At 36.5% G+C, this 21,857-nt stretch overlaps 1 non-coding gene across 1 annotated transcript; it reads left to right on the top strand.

Moving 5' to 3' along the window:
* The first annotated feature begins 6,452 nt into the window (after window positions 1–6,452).
* LOC141715355 (small nucleolar RNA R71) lies at window positions 6,453–6,559 on the top strand. Its single transcript, XR_012572121.1, has one exon. It is a non-coding gene; the product is annotated as a small nucleolar RNA R71 (small nucleolar RNA).
* The last annotated feature ends 15,298 nt before the right edge of the window (window positions 6,560–21,857 follow it).

The raw sequence follows: 21,857 nt of genomic DNA, 5'->3' as shown, positions 1-21,857 counted from the left end.
AATCTTGACAACAAACAAACCATGACCATGATCTAGCACTCATGCAACCTATAAGACTTAGTGAAATTTTATTATTTCTAGCATGCAAATCAACTCGATAGGACTTAACATCACTATACACAACATCACTACACTAGCATCAATATCACAAATTAATCGGAAAAGTAACTTAAGGGATCATGTTATAATGCACATACAACTATATGGAACATACTACCATGCAAAATAAAATAAATAAATAAAATACATGACATGACAAATATGCAACTATATGAACTAAATTATCATGAATATGCAAACTATATGAACTCACACAAACATATTCCTTAAACTATCACCCCCAAACTTAAAATTTTCACTGTCCTTAGTGAAGGTAATAGTAAAGAATCAGGCATACCTACTCGGAATCAGGATCGTCACCCTCAACGGGTGGAGTGTCAGGAGGCGGGTACACAGAGTTCTCACTAAAAACTGGTCACTGGATATCAACTCTTGTAGCTCTGATTGTAGTCCCCAATGCCTGGGTGAGATCATAAGCAAACCTAATATGGATGTCATGCATCGCATCCATCCTCCTCATCAAGCGCCTATACTGCGTTGAACCCAAACCAGCATTATCCTCAATATCTTGTTGCCACTGCTCCTGCTGCTGTGAAGGACCAACCTCACCTAACTGAGCCCTTCAAGCTGCTCTGCTCTCCTAAGTCGTACCACCAACATATGTCTGACCAGCCGGACGGCCACCTGGAAAGTGGTCATAGGAGTAACCAAGCCCCTTCTTATCCGGCTTACCTCCTCCCCACTCCTACATCACTGCTATCGTCGAACTTTCAATCGGGGCACTAGGGATCTGCAGCTACTCATGTGCGGGACAATGAACTCCAACGGCCATACACAGCTTCATCACAATCGATGCATACGGAATAGAACCCGTAGTGCTTCCTCGCAGAAACCTCAATATACCTTGATAAATCACAGAACCCCAGTCCACATAATCACCCTGCAGAATACCCCATAACAACTTTTCCCGGTCTACCGTAATATCATGCACATGTGATATAGGCATAATATTAGCACAAATAAAAGAATTCCATACACGGGCATACCTGTTAATGCACGAGGCAGGGAAAGTGGCATACTCGTTCGTGAACCTTTTGAACTTCCAATGAGTCTCAGGAATATATAACAAAGTAACAATCAAATCCAAGTTAAAATCCTCGCCAGTCTTCGTCACCCAATCATCCTGACCCGGCTGTCTCTCGGGCTGATTTATCACCCGACGAATAGCCTCAGCACTGTAATCCACAGTCAACCCCCTCATCACAGTAAAACCATTCTTATCCACCTTCGCATTCGCGTAAAACTCGTGAACCACACTCATGGGCACAGCAGCCGGTGTCTCATAAAAAGTGACCCAACCCATCTCCAGGATCATCTCAAGCAACTTACCATCCCTCCCCGATGGTAAAAATCCTCTCTCCTTGGCTATCGGCTTCGGCAGCAACCTCGTATACTCTGCTTCAGCCTCCGGAGTAGAAAACTTGGGCCTCACACCCCCAACACTAGAAGAATCGGTGGTGCTGCTGCTAACTTGGGTGCGTTGTCTCTTAGGTGCCATTGAATTCGACTAAGTTTGAGAGAAAAGATGTGTGTAAGAGAGATTTGTGTGTTTGAAAATTAAGAAGTGATGGAGAAGATTGTGTATATATAGGGAATTATGAATTAGTTTTGGAAAAGAAGTGAGAATTGATTATGGGGATAATGGGAGTAATTGGGTGATTGAAACTGATTTGGAGAGGGAAATATGGAAGGTGGAAAAGGGAAATTCGGCTGTGATTTGATTTTATGTTTGAATTTTCATTTTTTCTGGGTTTTTTCAGGTTCAGGGAGCCAGCGCGGCCGCCCCGCCTGGCAGCGCGGGCGCACCGTGCTTCTGGAAAACCAGCGCGGCCGCCACACATACCAGCGCGGGCGTGCTGTGCTACAGTACTTTTAGTGTGGCCGCCCCATTTCTCTGCGCGAGCACGCTGTGCTACTGTAGTTGACACTGTATTTTTTTCCTTTTTCTGATTTTTTTGTGTTTTTTTCAAGATTTCTTCTTTCTCTATCTACTAATGTACAACAAACATGGGTTACCTCCCAAGAAGCGCTTGGTTAACGTCGTTAGCTTGATGTAGAATCCCGAGATCAAGTTGACAATAATACGGTACTAACCACCTTACGGTTTTCCGTATCCCCATAGTAATGCTTCAACCTCTGTCCATTTACCTTGAACATTTGGCCCGGATCATTCTCAAAAATCTCCACCGCTCCATGTGGAAACACAGTTTTGGCAACAAACGGCCCTGACCACCTCGACTTCAATTTTCTAGGAAAAAGACGGAGACGATAGTTGAACAAAAGAACTTGTTGCCCCGACATAAATAATTTGAGCACTTGACCCCTATCGTGCCACATCTTGACTTTTTCCTTATACATTTTGTTGTTCTCATACGCTTGAAGTCGAAACTCGTTGAGTTCATTCAATTGAAGCATCCTCCTCTTTCCAGCTGCATCCATATCAAGGTTCAACTTCTTCAAAGCTCGATACGCTTTGTGCTCGAGCTCCACCGACAAATGACAACCTTTACCATAAACCAACTAAAATGGTGACATGCCTAGCGAAGTCGTGTATGCTGTTCGATACGTCCAAACAGCTTCATCTAGCTTTAAAGACCAATCCTTCCTTGATGGATATACAACTTTCTCTAGAATACGGTTGATCTCTCTGTTCAACACCTCAGCTTGACCATTAGTCTGAGGATGGTAGGCTGTAACAATGTGATAATTCACATTATATCACTGCATCATAGCAGTGAACTTGCGATTGCAAAAATGTGATCCCTCGTCACTGATTATGACTCTTGGAGTCCCAAATCTTGTGAAGATTTGCTTATAAAAAAAATTTAGCACTACATTTGCATCATTCGTCGGAAAAGCCTTGACTTGCACCCATTTTGAGACATAATAAACCACCAATAAGATGTACTGATTATTACAAGATGAGATAAATGGCCCCATGAAGTCAATTCCCCAAACATTGAAGACCTCAACCTCGAAAAGCATCTTAAGAGGCATCTCATCCCTCTTGGACATATTACCTACACGCTGACAGCGATCACACTTCAAAATGAACCGATGCGCATCCTTAAACAATGTAGGCCAGAAGAATCCCACTTGAAGGATACGAGCTGTTGTCTTCTCTTCACCATAGTGGCCTCCATAAACAGTCGAATGACAGTCTCTCAAGATACCCTCTATTTTGTGTACAGAATACATCTCCTGATGATTTGGTCATCTCTTTCCCTAAACAGAAATGGCTCATCCCACATGTACCATTTCACCTCATAAAAAAACTTCTTCCTTTGAGCAGAAGACAATTCTAGAGGCATAATATTGCTCACAAGGTAGTTCACAATGTCTGCGAACCACGGTTTTTCCTCTTGCACCCCAAACAACTGTTGATCAGGAAAAGACTCATTAATCAATGTCTTATCCTGTGAAGTTATACTCAGATCTTCTAACCAAGATAGATGATCAATGACTTGATTCTCGGTACCTTTTTAATCCTTGATCTCCAACTCAAACTCTTAAAGTAAAAGAACCCATCGAATCAATCTAGGCTTCGAGTCCTTCTTCGAGACGAGATAGCGAATACACCTTAAGACCTTGGCTTTGTCCACCTTAAGACCTTTACTAGAGACCTTGTGCCCAAGAATTATGCCATGTTACACCATGAAGTGAAATTTCTCCCAGTTAAGAACTAGATTGGTCTCAATACACCTTTAAAGAACAGCGCCAAAATTTTGCAAGCACTCGTCAAAAGAATCACCGAACACAGAGAAATCGTCCATAAATACCTCCACATTCTGACCAATCATGTCAAAGAAAATGGCCATCATACATCTCTGAAATGTGGTAGGTGCACCACACAAACCAAAAAAAACTCTTCTGAAGGAAAAAGTACCAAACAGACAAGTATAGGTAGTCTTTTCCTAATCTTCTGGAGCGATGCAAATCTGATTATAACCCGAATAGCCATCTAGAAGAAAATAGTACTTTTGCTCATCCAACCTGTCAAGCATCTGATCAATAAAAGGAAGAGGGAAGTGATCCTTCCTTGTGGCTTTATTCAGCTTCCTGTAATCCATACAAACTCTCCACCCCGTGATTGTATGAGTAGGAATGAGCTCACTCTTCTCATTAACAACAACTGTGATGCCTCCTTTCTTCGGCACACACTGAACTGGACTCACCCAAGAACTGTCAGAAATAGGGTAGATGATCCCTACATCTAGCCACTTGAGAATTTCCTTCTTCATAACTTCTTTCATGATCGGATTAATCCTTTTCTATTGCTCAACAGTCGACTTACTTCCTTCCTCTAGCAGAATTTTATGCATGCAATAAGAAGGTTTGATTCCCTTGATATCTACTATAGTCCATCCAATTGCCGATTTGAACTCTCTCAAAATCCTTAAGAGCTTTTCCTCATCACTACCTGAAAGGTCAAATGCAATAATAACAGTCAAATTAGATGCATCATGTAAAACACATACCTCACTTGTTCAGGTTATGGTTTAAGCTCGAGTGTAGGAGCTTCCTCAATAGATGGCTTGAGGCGCTTTGGAGAATTTTTCAGCTCTTCCAATCCAAGAGATTCAAATGGCATATCCAGCCTTCACTTCCAAGGAGAAGTATTCAAATACTGCAACTGCTCATCACCTTCGTCATCTTCACTATCTGAATTCCCCAATAAGGCCTTCTCTAAGGCATCAGACCTTAGCATTTGATCAAGTTCTGAACTAACCACAGAATCGACCAACTCCACTTTTAAGCACTCCTCATTATCAGTAGGGAATTTCATGGAATCGAACACCTTAAAAGTCACATCATGATCCAGTACTCGTATAGTGAGCTCACCCTTCTGTACATCAATCAAGGTTCGGCCCGTAGCTAATAATGGTCTTCCCAAGATTATTGGAATCTTCTTATCCTCCTCGAAATCAAGAATTACAAAATCAGTAGGAAAGATGAGTTTGTCCACCTTGACCAAGACATCCTCCACAATGCCTCGTGGATAAGTAATAAAATAATTGGCCAACTGCAAGGTCATATAAGTAGGCTTTGGATCAGGTAAGTCCAACTTTTTGAAGATAGTCAAAGGCATCAAATTGATGTTAGCTCCCAAGTCACACAAGAATTTGTCGAATGACACTTTTCCAATGATGCAAGGAATAGTGAAGCTTCCGGGATCTTTAAGTTTCAGAGGCAACTTCTATTGCAGCACAACACTGCATTCCTCCATAAGAGCAACTATCTCTATTTCATCGAGCTTCACTTTTTGAGAGAGAATACCTTTCATAAACTTTGCATAGCTAGGCATCTGTTCTAGAGCTTTAGCGAAAGGTATGTTGATATGAAGTTTCTTGAACACCTCCAAAAACTTCGCAAACTGCTTATCCAACTTTTGCTTCTGCAGCCTCTTAGGAAAATGAGGTGGGGGATAGATCTGTTTCTCCTCTGTATTACCCTAAGGAGGAGTGTGTTCCACATTTTTCTTCCTTGGTTCCACTTTTGCTTCCTTCTACACTTCTTCTTCAACCACATCTTCAGATTCTGGAACTTGAGATTTTTCGGGATTTGCAACCTTCCCTGACCTCAATGTAATTGCCTTAACCTGCTCTTTTGCTTCCTTTTTTCCTGGCACTTCTGTGTCACTGGGGAGTGTACTAGGTTGTCGATTCAGCAAGGCATTATTAATCTGCCCAATTTGATTTTCCAAGATCTTAATAGAAGCTGCTTGGCTCTTGCACATGAGCCTCAACTCCTCCAATTCATATTTTTCATTAGATTGTTGTAGTTGGAGATGTTGTCTTGGTGCATATTACGGTTGCTGAAAACCAGAAGGGTTGTATTTCTTTGCTGTATACTGCTGATAATGTTGCTGCACCGTATTCTGAGTGTTGCCCCAGTTGAAGTTCGGATGATTGCGGTTGTTGGGATGATAGGTGGCTGGAACTGGTTGTTGAGATCTCTGAAAGTTGCTCACGAACTGAGCTGATTCACTAGAAATAGCACACTACTCTGTCTCATGTGCACCAGCACAAATCTCATAGACACTAGTGTTCTGATTAACTCCATAATTAGACAAAGAATCCACCTTCAACGCCAAAGCCTTAACTTGAACAGCTATAGAAGTAGCTGCATCTACCTCCAGAATTCCCGCTACTTTGCCTTGAGTTAGTCTCTGAGAAGGGTTCTGGTATTTATTAGCAGCCATCATTTCAATCAAATCATAAGCTTCATCGTAGCTCTTAGCCCATAAGGTTGCACCTGATGCTGCATCAAGTATGGGTCTAGAAGTCTCACCCAAACCATTATAAAAGCAGTTAATGATCATCCAGTCAGGCATCCCATGATGAGGACACTTTCTCAGCATCTTCTTATAACGATCCCAAGCTTCACACAAAGATTCTCCCGATTATTGTTCAAATTGAGTAAGAGCATTCCTGACTGCAGTTGTTTTTTCCATAGGGAAGAATTTAGTGAGAAACTTCTGAGCAAGATCTTCCCACTTGGTGATAGAGCCTGGTGGTAGAGAATTCAACAAGCACTTAGCTTTATCCCTCAGAGAGAATGGGAAAAGCCTCAACTTAATAGCATCGTCAGAAACATTGTTGAATTTGAAAGTGTTCTGTAAATGGGTGCTTCAACCCCATGAAAAGAGTGAATTTCGAGAGACGGTCCACTACAACCAAAATGGTATCAACACCCATATATTTAGGCATCCCTTCTATGAAATCAAGCGAGATATACTCCCATATTTGTCTTGGTATTGGGGGGTTGGAGCAGCCCTGCTGGTTTTAGAGATGAATTTTTCTATCTTTGACAAACAGCGCATTTCCGGACATATTGAGACACTTTCTTTCGCATGCTAGTCCAATACCACTCTCTCCTAAGCCTTTGATAAGTCTTGAATTCCATTGAGTGCCCTCCAGTCGTGGTATCGTGGAATTTTTATAATAGTTTGTTCACCAGTTCCGAGTCGTGGGGAATCACTAGACGCCCTTTCTAGCGGACCAGTCCTTGCACCAATTCTAAACCTTTTGGCATTGTCTTATGGTTAAGTAAATCATTTTGCAGCTGTTGAATGAAAGGGTCCCTCTCGATGCTATGCACAATTTCTTTCTAGTCAACCCCACCCATTGTTATCATTGCTCTAAAACCCACTTTAGCTGGAATCATTCATGACAAGACATCGGTTGCATTGTTAACATCCCTAGGTTTATATTTGAATTTAAACTGATATCCCAGTATTTTGATGACCCATCTCTAATAATCCAACCCAATCTCACGTTGCTCTGATAAAAACTTCAAGCTCTTTTGATTCGTACGAATTAAAAAGGATGACCAGTAGGTACAGTCACCATTTTTGTACCGATAACATTATCGCCATTAATATTTTCTCGTAAATAGCTTTAAGTTGTGTGACGCCCTCCAAATCTGGGTCAAAGATTTTGGGGTTCATAACACACACACACACACAATATATATATAAATCTGTATATGAAATAATATATGCAATGACCCTAAACATCCACGGATCGTAACAGGTTAGAGTATAAAGCAAGCCACAACCTTAATTTATATTACATCGTACCAAATCCCAACTAGTTAAACTTTTAACTTATAATAAAATATTCTTACAAACTTGCAAAACTAATAACTAAAGCATAATGCTCCTGCTAGCTCGTTCCATCACTCAACCTGGAATCCTAGCTCGAACACTGGTTTGGGGATCCTCGCTAACAACAGTTTCCTTCTTAACTGGAACTGAAAATAAAAAGGATCGCAAGAGTGAGCTAACTAGCTCAGCAAGTCATATAAACAATAACTGAGATTAAGCAATAATCAAATGAAATGGAATAGAGAAATCAAGTCTCATGTTAAGCAATTATTAAAATTGGATATTCACTTTTAATTTTAAAAACTAAGGTTAGGTTGCTGATCAGTCACACACTAACCCCGAGCAAGGCACACAACTCTACTTTTTATACTAGATCCAAGGCACACATTGGCCTAACATGACCACGAATTTGGTCTAACCACGAATTTGGTCCACATTTCAAAAACCATCCAATTCATTAACAATTCAATATGATAAACAATGTAATTCAATAAAACAAGATCATAATCAACATTGGTAAGATATTTGTCTCAAAGCATAATGCAATTCATGAGTATCATAAAGGTATATCAAGGTATGCATGAAGAATGGCTTCAATTTTGTAGAAGAATCCGGTAATAGATGAAGAATGGTTTAATGGTTATACAAGGTTTGGTTCTCTTATGTTATAAGGTATTGTAGAAAGTATGAGTGATTGTATGTTAACAAATCTGTTTCAGTGATTGGTGTATGGTGTGAATGTATTTGTGAAATAGTTTCGTATTTATGTGGGTTCGTATCTGGAAATTCAATAATCAATGGTTCACAATAAATAAGGCTTATAGTTCAAGTACAAATGATCTAGTACAGGGTTAAGCAGTTTAACTAGCACATGCTATCATTTGATATATCTCAGATATATTCAAAGCACTTGTAATATATGTTAAGAAGGTTCGATATAAGCTTCTATCTACCCTTCGTTTCACCCAAATCCGATTTACGGATTGAAAGTTACGATTAAAATAGTCAGGCAATACTCACAAAGGTATATAACACATCAATCAGGTAACACATAGCGCATAACACATAAGGTATTCAATAAAAATAAATTTTCAAAGAAGGTTTAGGGTTAAAATGATTTTTATGGCATTTAATACGAAATTTTGAACATTTTTCGAGATTAAAACGGGTAAAAGAATCATTTTATAATCAAATAAAGAAGTTTGAATACCGAAATTGGCCTTGAAATCAGTATACTTATATAAAGGAGAAGACGGGGCGTTTAGGTGGTGCATCTCAGATCGTCTCATTTTGTTTTTCAAATTTTCTCAATTTTTTAAATTAATAAATATCAAAAATTATAATTACCTTATATCTTTCAATATATACTATCACCGTTTGTAATATTCTCCTAAAACTTTTGCAAAATCTTTAATTAAGATTTTTGAAATCAACTTACCATCATAATATTCTTCTATAACTTCTACTTTCCATTTAAATCAACTTACCGTATTGATATTCTCCTAAATTTCCTTTTAATGCCTAATTCTTCTGTTTCTCCTTAAAACAAGTTACTATATTTTTTTTTGCTATATCAAAATTTACAGTTAACTTATATTCTCTTAAATATACTATCACTGTTCGTAATACTCTCCTAAAGTTTCTACAAAAACATTAACTAAGATTTTTAAAATTAATATACCATCATAATATTTTCTTAAAATTTCTTCTTTCCATTTAAATCAACTTTCCATCTTGATATTCTCATTAAATTCTTTTAAAATATCGTTTCTCCTCTTTCTCCTAATATCAACTTACTATATTATATTTTCCTTATATTTTTCTTTTAGTTTTTAGCCTATAAAATACTACAAAGGCAAGTGTTTACAAATAAGTTTTCTCAATATCTTTTAAATGATTATATCATTATATTATATTTCTATGCTTATGTAAAGGAGAAGACGAGGGAGGTGAGGTGGCGGCTCTCAAATTGTTTCAATCTATTTTTTATAATTTTCTAAAAATTTTATATTATTAAATAGAAAAAATATTACATTAATTATTGACTAATACATAATATAATTTTATTATAATTTATGAATCATGAGAGAGCGACTCATTGGAATAAAATATTTAAAGAGAAAATGATTTTTAAAAATTTTAATTTATTGTATTTATTTATTATTCATAATTTCAAAATGATCAAGATTAGATAAGAAAATAAAAAGAAGACGAAAAAATATTTTTGAAGGTCACTGCGAAATGCGACTCAATAAACTAGTCATTATAAATGATCAACAAACATTGAACATATTTTAGAAAATATTTTAAGACTCGAAACTATTTTCCGAAATTTTTAAATCAAATAGAATAATTAAACCCAATTAAATAATCAATTAAAGTTAATTAATAAATAAATTAATTAATTAATATTTAAATTAATTGATCAATTAAATAGTTAATTATAAACCAAAATTAATTAATTAAATAATTCAGATTTTTTTGAATTTAGAAATAATTAAAAATGAATTTTATAATTAAAATAAATAAATAAATAATATTTTTTTTAAAAATAATTTACAAAAGGTGTAAACTGTAAATATTTAAAATTTTATACGAGGGTGTAAAATGTAAGTTTTGGAAACTTTGGGGGAATAACCAAAATTTTTACAAAGCAAGGGGATAAAATGGTAATTTTACCATCATCTCCCGCTCCCCTTTCCTGATCGCCGCCGACACTCCATGACCACTGCCATGGAGCTTATCCAGTGGCTCCAAAACTGCCCAGAACTCTACCAAATTCACAACAAACGATCTTTAGCCACCCAGAAACCTGATAGACGAATTTATATCGTCCAAAACATCGTAAAAAGGCCGGAAAAATAAATTGGAATTTACGCCGCCAAACAAATTGAAATTTACGCCGCCAACACCCCATACTTTCCGGCGAACTCACTCCTGGAACCCTTTGAACAAACCGAGACCATAAATTGAACTTATTCTCAACGATCTACATGTTGGTATCAATCAATTTTACTAATAACCCCTGGAACATTCAAACCCTAATTTCTAATTCGAAGAATCAAACTCAAATTTCTCTATGATATGGAGCTCAAAATTCTAACAGATAATATACCAAATTGACCAGATAATTCTCTACAACATGAAATCATCAAAACACAAAAACAACATCATAATCAAAAAGTCCTCATTTAATCCAATTAAATTCAAAATTAATAAAAAATATAGAAAATAACTTGATGTTTCTGCAGTGTTATAGATTGAAAAACTTGATTCTACTTGTCACGAGTTTCGATTTGACTACATGCATGGTAAAATCGGAGTTCGATAACGCCTTCAAATTCTTCTTTGATTATGAAGAACGCAATGAATATTTATATTTTCTCTCGATAATTATAGAATTTTACCGTGTATTTGTCTTTATCTGTACAATATAAAGTACTGTAACGGATATTTATATTTACGGAATATTAGTACCCCGTTGAAACATATCGGATTTAAAAATAGAATACTTAATAGCTAAGTATTAATAAAACTGATCCAATTCGGTACCAGTTTTAGGATAAAAATAAAAATCGGGCTTTTAAATAAAGTTTTGGTGTTCCAGCCCCTAGATGCACGTATTTTAATAAAAAGTAATATTTTAATCAAAATATCTTAGATAACGAAAATATCTAGGTTACACGTATATCGAGACAGTAACATAATATTAAAATAATCATAAAATTATACCGGGAATTGTACAGGTAAATCCGTACTCTGGATTGAAAAAGTTAAAACATGGAAAATGTTCAGAATAATCAAACAGCTATAAATGAGTTTTTCCGTAAATTCCAGGGAGTGAAAACGTATAAACTGTTGAAGTTGGACGGTTTACGAATAATCAAAATAATTATTAATTAAATCAAAAAATAATTAATTAAATTTATAAATCAATTATAAAATAATATAATGACATATAAATTAATAAAAAAAATGTCAAAATAATCTATACCTCATTCTGGATATATAAAAATTAAAATTTATGAATTTTATCACATACAAACAACAAACACAAATACCAATCAACACATAATTCACCAAAAATACATATAATATTCACATAATATTTATTTATTGATAAAAATAATTACACGATACATCCCTAATATTACAAGTCGTGCCCACGGTCCCAAGATTTTGCTAAAAATAGGTATTGGGTGTTCATTTTGCAACAGGACAACTCATAATCCACACCCTGAGACATCTGTTTCGATGGCAAAAGGGAGGGTGAAATCCGGCATCATGAGAATGGGAGCAGATACTTGTGCATGTTTTAATTCCTCAAAGGCATGTGTGGCTGCTGTGTTCCACCCGAAACAGTCTTTCTTAAGATGTTCAATTAAAGCAAACGTAATACTAGCATAATTCCGGATAAGCTTCCAAAAATAACCCGATAAACCAAGAAACCCACGGAGCTCTCATAAATTTTTAGGAATTGGCCATGATAACACTAATTTCACCTTTTCGGGATCAACTGCAACACCTTTTTGGGAGATTATGCGGCGCAAGTATGCCACTTCTATCATGACAAACTCATATTTTTTCTTATTTGCATACAGCTGATGTTGCCTCAAAATTTCCAGAATAATATTCACATACTCCACACGTTCCTCGGGTGTGGAACTGTAAATCAGAATATCGTCGAAGAAGATGAGCACAAACCGGGTTATATAAGGCTGGAACGCATCGTTCATGATGGCCTGAAATGTTGTTAGTCCATTAGTCAAGCCGAAATACATAACTAAAAATTCGTAATGGCCTTGATGGGTGTGAAAAGCTGTCTTGGGTACAGCTTCCTTTCTTACTCTGACCTGATGGTACCCTAATTTCAGGTCTAACTTGGTAAAAATAGACGCACCGTGGAGCTCATCCAACAGCTCATCGTAGAAATGGAGAATTTTTAAGGGATTGTTGCCTTATTTAGGGCCCGGTAGTCCACACAGAAATGCCAAGACCCGTCTTTCTTTTTAACAAGGAGAACTAGGCTAGATAAAAGGTTGTTAGACAATTGGATGATCCCAGCCACCAGCATGTCATGGATTAGGCATTCGATTTTGTCCTTTTATACTTGGGGATATCTGTACGGTCGTACATTCATGGGGTCTGTTCCTTCTCTTAAAATGATTATGTGATTGTGATGACGCACTGGAGGTAGAGCTTTGGGCAGTTCAAACACATTGGCATACTGATTGACCACGGGAGAGAGAAATGGCGACATCTCTTTGACCCCAACTTCATGGGTTTGTTTGGTCACTGCTGCCAAATAGTTGAATTCCACCAAAAATCCCTCCTTCTCCTTTCCCAGGGTCTTGATCATAGCCTTTAACGTGATGCCCGTTGACCCAAAGAAGCATCACATTTCAAAACCACCAAGTCATTCCCCATTTTGAATTTAAAAGTTTGTGTCATCCAATTTGCGGACATTGTACCTAGTTTCTCGAGCCACTGTAACCAAGGATCATGTCGGAGTTCCCCAGGGTAATAGGTAAGAAATTTTCAACGATAGTAAGCCTCTGAAATTGAACAATAACCGACTTACACTCGCCTTAACTGAGGACTATAACCCATGTACCCAATGACACTCCATAACTCTTGGACGAAGCACATTGGATACCCGGCTTGTTCACAATCTCTAATGAGATGAAGTTGTGAGTGGGCCCGGGGTCTATCGTTAAATAATTGGGCTCCCATTTAATTCCCCATTCAATTTAAATGTTTTAGGAATAGTGATTCCCACCACCGAATTAAGGGAAATCACGGGGTGGGTTTCTTCATCCATATGTTTTAATTAGTCCTCTCCCCTGGACTCTATAGAAACATATTCATCATCCCCTGACCCTTCTTCCTGAGTGAGTACCACACTGAGTTCTCGCATTTGGCATTTATGCCCCACACTCCACTTTCCATCATACCGGGAACATAAGCATTTAGCTCGCTTATCTTACAACTCCCGTTCACTCAATCTCCTAACATCCCCTGTTTCATTTAATGTTGGGACATGACTTCTAGAAGTAGAAATTCCTGATTGGGATATACTGGAAATATTGGAGAAGGGCTTGGGTGAAGATTGATTACCTGTAAATGAAGAGCGAGGAGAAAATGTCGGAGAGCCTCCTGGTTGGTTGGACTTTACCCAAGAGAAGGTGCCTAGATCATTTTCACTTCCACTTATTTGTTTCCCAAAATGAAATTTATCCTCGACCATGTGAGCCAATTCTATGGCGTGGTCGACTGTAACAGGACCCAACAATCTTACTTCAGCTGTGATGTCTTCACGAAGACAATTTAAAAACTGGCCCAGAGAGAGCTCCTCGGACACGTTCTCCAACGGTGCAAACAAATCAATAAACTTCAACCAGTAATTAGTAATTGTTCCTCCTTGACGATGGGCGAGCCATTGTTCTTGCAAGGTGCCGGAAGATTGGGTACGAAATTGTCGTCTTAACAGGGACTTTATCTGGTCCCATCGCTCGATATGCCTTCAATGATGTTCCCATTGATATCACGAAAGGGCTTGACCCTCTAGAGCCACAACAGTGGCCTCCGCTTTCTCCTTTTCAGTCAACCCATAGAATCGAAAAAATGCTCGACCCTAAGGATCAATCCATTGGGGTTAGTCCCATCAAACAGGGGTAGGTCCAATTTCTTATGCCTCCAAGTATTCTTACCATTTCCGTTAGGCCCCAGTCCATCACCCGAACCCGACCCGGATTCATACCAGATACCAACTCCCGGGCCTGGGCCGGTTCCAAGATTCTGGCCCGGTCCGGAACACGACCCACCAATCGGGATTCCAAACCCAGTTGCTCTTAAACCACCCTCAATATTATTCTTATTTCCAAATACTACACCATTTGTACAAATTTGTGCTATTTGACTTGGTTTGATTTAATGATATAAGAGTAGATCAGACATTTGTTTGAAACCGCACATGATTATCCCTCATAATTGTGATTAGGGCTTCCTGTGTGTCTCTCTTTTTGGTCAACCACATTTCAAGGCGTGTAATGGCTAACTCTAACTTAGGATCATGTTGGTGAGAAACCTCATCAAAACTTGCAACAAATTCATCAACTAACACTTGCTGCATTACAGCTACCGCCCATTTGATCGCCGCCGAGGCCTCCATGTTATATTTTCTCTAATCAAACCTTCAATGGCCTCTAGCTATGGCCCTAGTTTTTACAAATACTCTTTTTCTGTGGGATGAGCCATGGAACATAGTGAAAGGCTCTGATACCACTTTTCTCGCTCTATAATATGTTTGCTAAAGACTGATCTTTTAATATTTGAATAAAAAAAATTACAGATCTTTGTTAATAACATTAATTGTTCTCCGATTACACACCCGGCGATTACAACTCAGAATAAAACTAATAGGACCTAACTATTCAAGTGGCTAGTACTATCCCACTAAACCACAATTCACACAAAATATCTTATTCCTTCTACGATCTTCTTTTACCCTTCTTAAGCTTCCCCTCTGTCAATTACTTTTCTTCCCTTGCTATATTGCCATTAGTCCCATCTGCCTTTTTCTTCCTTCTCGTATAAGAAATAAGCCCAGGCCCATTACCCTGTTGGGCCCCATTTTGTGTTGGCTGTAGAAATATTTATATATTATTATTTATCTTAAAAAAATGTAAGTATTAGGGATAATTTGTATTTTCTATGTTGTTAGAGATGTTTTTAGATACTATCTTTTTTAAAGAATAAGGTCAGAGTGAAGTACTACAAATGTATTTTGATTTTACATATATATTTCATGTATCAAAAGACAAAAGTATTAAAATTTGTAGTATAATATTTAGTTTTCGCTACATTTTTTCTACATCCTACATGAAAAAAGTTGTTTAAAAGAAATTTGGATTTAAATACCTACGAAGATCCCCGTTCCCCGTTTGGCCGGGGACGGGGAATGATATAGAGTCCTCAATGAAGAATTGAAGAAAAACCTAGAATCAGAGCTGTGAAAAAAAAAGCCATTCAAAAGAAAAGGACATGATTGTAAAGTTTGATACTAAGTCGTCAAATACTGATGATGGCTCGAACTCTGATATCTCTTTAGACTCTGAAATTGATCATTGAGATGATGAGAAGATCTTGCAGATGGCTTCTTTGATGGTGAAAAGCTTCGGGAAAATGGCTTACTACTTTAAGAAAGGAAAAAGATTTTCTAGGAAAGGCTCCAGTTCTTCAAACTCTGATAAAAGGAACTATAGAAAGTATGATGAAAAGGAGTCTAAGTCTGGCAAGACTGACAAGTCCAAAATCAAGTGTTACAACTGTGATGGAGTTGGAAAATGCTATTTCTTAAAACCCTGCATGTTAGCTATAGGGATCAAACTCTGAAAAATGCTAGGATCAGAACTGAAGAAAAGAAATGATCACGTAGAAGTTGAATTAATTTTTTATGCTAGAAATTCAAAAAAAAAGAGATAATATTGTATATGTTAAAGATAAATTGTTAGAAATGCATACCTACTTAGAAAATGAATTAGCTAAAGAAAAAAAAATAATTAAACTTTGGACTAACTCAGGAAAATCAACTCAGGGATTAATAGATAGTGGATGTTGGGGATCAGGATTAGGTTATGAAAATAAATCTAATACTGAGAAATTAAAAGAAAAAGAAACAAAGAGTACAAACCAATAAATGTTAAAAAGCATGTTAAAAATGACAAGTCTTAGTTTACCCCTGTTAAGTTTAACTTAAGTACTAATGATCTCAAATTAGTAAATGAGATAGGTTCAACATCAGTACCTAAGTTAAACTTAAAAACTGACAATATTGAATAGGTAAAGGCTAAGTCAATAGATATTAGTTTAATGACTCAGAAGTAACTTAAGCACAAGCTGAAGGAGATTAAAATGAAACACAAGGAAAAACAGCCTAGAAAGAACAGAAATGATAAAGTAGGTGTCAACAAGGACAATAGGTATAAACTCATTCCTAATGTACCTAAAAAGGCTTGTTTAGACTGTGGTAGCACTAATCATCTTATTTTTGCTTGCAAGAAGAATAAAAGAATAAATATTATTCCTCCTAAATCAGAGTTTAGGAGCTGAATAGTTAGATATAGACCATAGAATCCTTGTTTTCATTGTTGTACTATTTGACATTCCATTTACACATATAAAGAATATCTCAGTTTGTATTATGACTATTATGAACTGAAACCCTCTTTGAATAAAACATAAATTATTTCAGCATGTGTATCTCCTGATACAAAGAATGTTAGCATAAACTCTGATATAAAAACTTCCGCTGGAAATTTTAACAAACTTAATAAGGCCAAAGGATCCAAGCAAGTATGGGTCCTTAAAAATTCTAACTAATGGCATATCTAATTTCAGAGCAACATGAAAAATACTCTAGTCTTGGACAGTGGATGCTCTATACATATGACTGGAAATAAAGCCCTGTTATCAGAGTTTAAGGAGAAGGCAAGCCCAAGTGTTTCTTATGATGATGAAAACTTAAGAAAAACTTTGGGATATGGAAAAATCAAGCTTGGGAATGTCATCATTGAAAATGTAACTTTTGTTGCAGGACTCAAGCATAATCTGATGAGTGTGAGTCAAATCTATGACAAAATTTACCGTGTGGATTTTTATGAAGAAACTTGTGAAATTGTCAATAATTTAGATGGCAAGGTTGCAATGATTGGTTACAGACATGGAAATTTTTTTAAAGCCAGGGTTTTCACAAATACTGATGGCTCTGCAATTTATCTGTTAAGTAGAGCAACTGTGAAAGACAACTGCAATTGGCATATAAGACTTTCTCACTTAAACTTCAACAATATCAATGAACTTGTGAAGAAAGATCTTGTGAGAGGATTGCCCAATGCAGTTTTTACTCCTGATGGCCTATGTGATTCATGCCAGAAGGTCAAACTAAGGAAATCATCTTTCAAGAGTAAGACTGAATCCTCAATTCTTGAATCACTTCACTTCTTACACATTGATCTTTTTGGTCCAGTAAATATGATGTCAATATCCAAGAAGAGGTCTACACTTGTCATTGTGGATGAGTATACTAGATACACATTGGTATACTTTCTACATACTAAGAATGAGAACCATCCATTCTTCTTTGATCATGTGAGGAAACTGGAAAAAGGATCAAAAAACAAAGTGAAGATTATCAGAAGTGACAATGGAACTGAATTCAAGAACAACACTATGGAAGAATTCTATAAATACAAAGGGATCAAACAGAAGTTTTCTGATCCTAGAACTCCACAACAAAATGGAGTTGTTGAAAGAAAGAACAGAACTCTTATAGAAACTATAAGGACCATGCTTGAGAAAGCCAAATTACCAACCTATTTTTGGGCTGAGGCTGTGCAAACAACATGCTTCACACAAAATGTAACTCTGATAAACAAGCATGGGAAGACACCATTTGAGATGGTAAAAGGAAAGAAGCCAAATTTGAAGTACTTTCAGATTTTTGGCTGCAAATATTTATTCTCAAAACTCATCATGAACAGCTTACAAAGTTTGACCTAAAAGCTGATGAAGGAATTTTTATTGGATATCCACTGTCAATAAAAGCCTTCCGAGTTTACAATTTGAGAACAAGAGTGATCATGAGCTCTATTCTTGTATCTTTTGATGATAAAAAAGATTACAAGACTAGAAGATGTAGATAATCATGAAGCACTAAGATTTGAAAATGAAGTACCATACGTTGAACAGCTAAATCTTGATGGACTGACAAACTCTGGTATTACAAATCATGATATCATATTAAACTCTGATGAACCACTTGTCAGTAGTGATAACTCAAATATTGGAGCACATATTGAGTGGGAGCAATATGATTCACATCAAGAGTCAAGTTTAAGTGATTCAAATCAAGATACGCCAGGAAATACTTCATCATACTCTGATTCCTTAAATACTGATGAAATAAATATTGATAATTATAGAAGCACTAACTCAGGGGGGGAATCAGGAAGTAACAATGGTGCACATCAAGTTGGAAATAGAGACTCCATGGATCAAGGGGGGTCTTCTTTAAGGATTCAACTTCCTTCTGCAAGAAAATGGACTAAGTCACATACTCCTGACTTAATCATTGGAAATCCTAATAGTGGTGTAAAAACCAGAAAAGCCACTCAAAATGAATGTCTCTGTAACACCCCCAGATCCGGGGTCGGGGATCCGGGTTGTCACGGTCTTTCTTTCCACAATATCACTTCACTTAATTAATAATAAATAACCTCATGCTGTGACCCCATACTAACACACACCACAACCCGTTATAGTCTCAGAGATGAAATTGAAATAAGTACAAGTCTTTGAATCCACCATTTAAAAGTTATTACAACCCAAAATGATTACTTGATAAATTTACAGTTAATTGCCATTATCTGCCACAAGTTATAATTATACATAATTTGATTCTCAAAAGTAGATGGTCTGAACTACAATGGATCTACCTCTGCAGCTATAGCAGCTACAACATCATCGGGAAGACGCGGGACGCTTCCCACGCGCTTGCGCTGGGTCTGCTGGAGTCTGGCCATCTCTCCTAACTGTTGTTGTGTGATGAAGAAATAAAGCAAGAGTGAGCCTTACAGCTCGCAAGATAATACATAGTGATAACAATAATATAAGTATCTAAATGGATACTTAATAGAATCTCTATCATGTGTAAGATAATTACTTACTAGATATAAGTAAAAACAAGGAATGAAGTTACCAATACTTCACCACACTTATATCATTTATAAAGCTACTTGAACTACCACCGTTCAAAGTATTATAAGTTTTAAGAAAAACATCCCATAGATGATACCACAAGTTAAGACTTGAATAGATTCAATCTTTGAAATATTATTGAATGAAAAAAGTTACGAGATACTTTATTTAGTCCCGATATATATATATATATATATATATATATATATCCACATATATATCTCTTAAACATTTCCTGGAACCTCTGTTATGTAAAGTATGAACAGAGTTTGAAACATCCAATAAATTTTGGAAAGGAAAAGAATTTTGGCATAAACCAGATATCTTGATGATCAGGCAAAGATACCAATAAGTAACCTTTTCTACTAGTAGATGGATGAATCCCCCACCGGTCATCACCCTGGTCTCATAAGGACCTTGTGCTGGACCGCCACCTGGCCTCTTACGCGTTGATGGACTGCCACCCAGCCACTTACACTTTGATAGACCGTACCCCGGCCTGTCGCTTATGCCGACTCAATTAGATGGGCTTACTTCCCGAACATTGGGCAAGTAATCAATTCATTTACCAAAACTGCAACCTCGTTGCGAATATAAAATACACCACAGAGCCGGATTCCCCAGGTTTTGAGCGAGTATTTAAATCCCCTTAAAAAAAGAAGATCTTAAATATAAAAATGAGTTTTGGGATCCGCTCTGACTTTAAAAATCATTTTGAAGACTCGAAAACACTTTATAGAGTGTTTGGAGTAAAGCTGATTTAATGAAGTAAATCAGTCCCCATAATATTTAGAAAATGACTGAATATTATTATTTAAATAATATTCCCATAAAGAATAATCTTTATAAAAATAATTGAAGTAGAAGTATTAAAACTTATACTTGAAACGAGTATTAAATAACCAAAGATATACTTATATGAAAGTATTATCTTTATTTGAATAATCAAAAATAAGTTTGATTATTAACACCTTATTCTTTAATAAAATAAAGAATATATCTCAGCAAATAATCGGAGTCATAGATCCTCAAATGAATATTCAAATAATATTCATTAAATAATATAAACTGAGTCATAAGCCTTCGAATGAATATTCAAATAATATTCAATAAATAAATAAAAGGAGTCATACGCCTTCGAATAATATTCGAAATAATATTCAATAATAAAATTAAGTTAAAGTTATCGAATAAATCTTATTCGATTAATAGTTTGGAAAACTATAACCATATATATATATAAATATATATATATATATATATATCCATATCCATATATACAAAATCTACTCGGGATCCTCGACTCCCGGTTTTAGAAAATATTTTCACCTTTGGGTCCCTATACTAAGGGTATATGCAAGTTACCGCTATCCTCTAGCATATGTATTATCAACTGAACCAACAGATATATATATATGGAAAGAATGCAAAACAGGCATGCATATATATATACCATAGCAGCATGCTTCAATATATTGCATCATTTGCTAATTAACCAACATGCATCTATCGCAAGATAATGCAAATACATATATTCATCACAACAACAGTTATAACGGGTAGAAAACTTGCCTGAGCGACTTGGGGTGATAAAAGGCTCGGGACGAGTCTGGTAACCTATAAACAACAAGTAAGTTGGAATTAAACCAAAGTCACTTGTAAATCTATACTTTAACTAACTTAGACTCTAACGCTTATTTTGCGCTCACTGATTTGCTTAAGTCACTCGGGTACCCTCGGCTCCACCATTTTTAATAATTTAACCTTTACGAGTTTTAAAGCGATTCCTTCGCGAGTGTCTTACCAACTGCCTAACACACTTACCATAAATGTTTCATACATTAATTAACCCTTTTTTGGTCTTTAACCTATGTTTCAAAGTAAGGCGAGGGAAAAAGTTTCGTTCGCGAAACGCCGTTACTTGAAACGGTCGTTTCTCCTAAACCGTGCATCGGAATCGAACGAACTACATATCAAAACGAAGCTCGTAACATGAGCTATCTAAACATGGCAGTGGTCATAATCTAGCAGGGGGTTCTCGGGTCCTAATGCTATGCACAAAAACAGTCCAAAGAAAATCGGACGTTACGACGGCTATGTTTACGCGATTTCCAATATTTTAAACCATTCAAAACCATTCCAAATCAACCTCAAATCCAACATACAACCAACATCCATCCTTATCTCATCATAACAACCCCAACCAATTCAATTTAATCATTCATACTTATGCCTAAACTTAACTTTAATCATACTTAAGTTCTTTTAAATCAAAACCACAACATTTACCATTCCATTTCAAATCCCAAACTCTAATCACAACAACAAGCTACAATATCATCCTACTAATCAAAATCATCTTATAATATAT

The sequence above is a fragment of the Apium graveolens genome, chromosome 3 (assembly GCF_009905375.1).
Source record: "Apium graveolens cultivar Ventura chromosome 3, ASM990537v1, whole genome shotgun sequence".
Taxonomy (NCBI): domain Eukaryota; kingdom Viridiplantae; phylum Streptophyta; class Magnoliopsida; order Apiales; family Apiaceae; genus Apium; species Apium graveolens.
The sequence above is the reverse complement of the archived record's forward strand: the minus strand, read 5'-3'. Positions and strand labels throughout refer to the sequence as shown.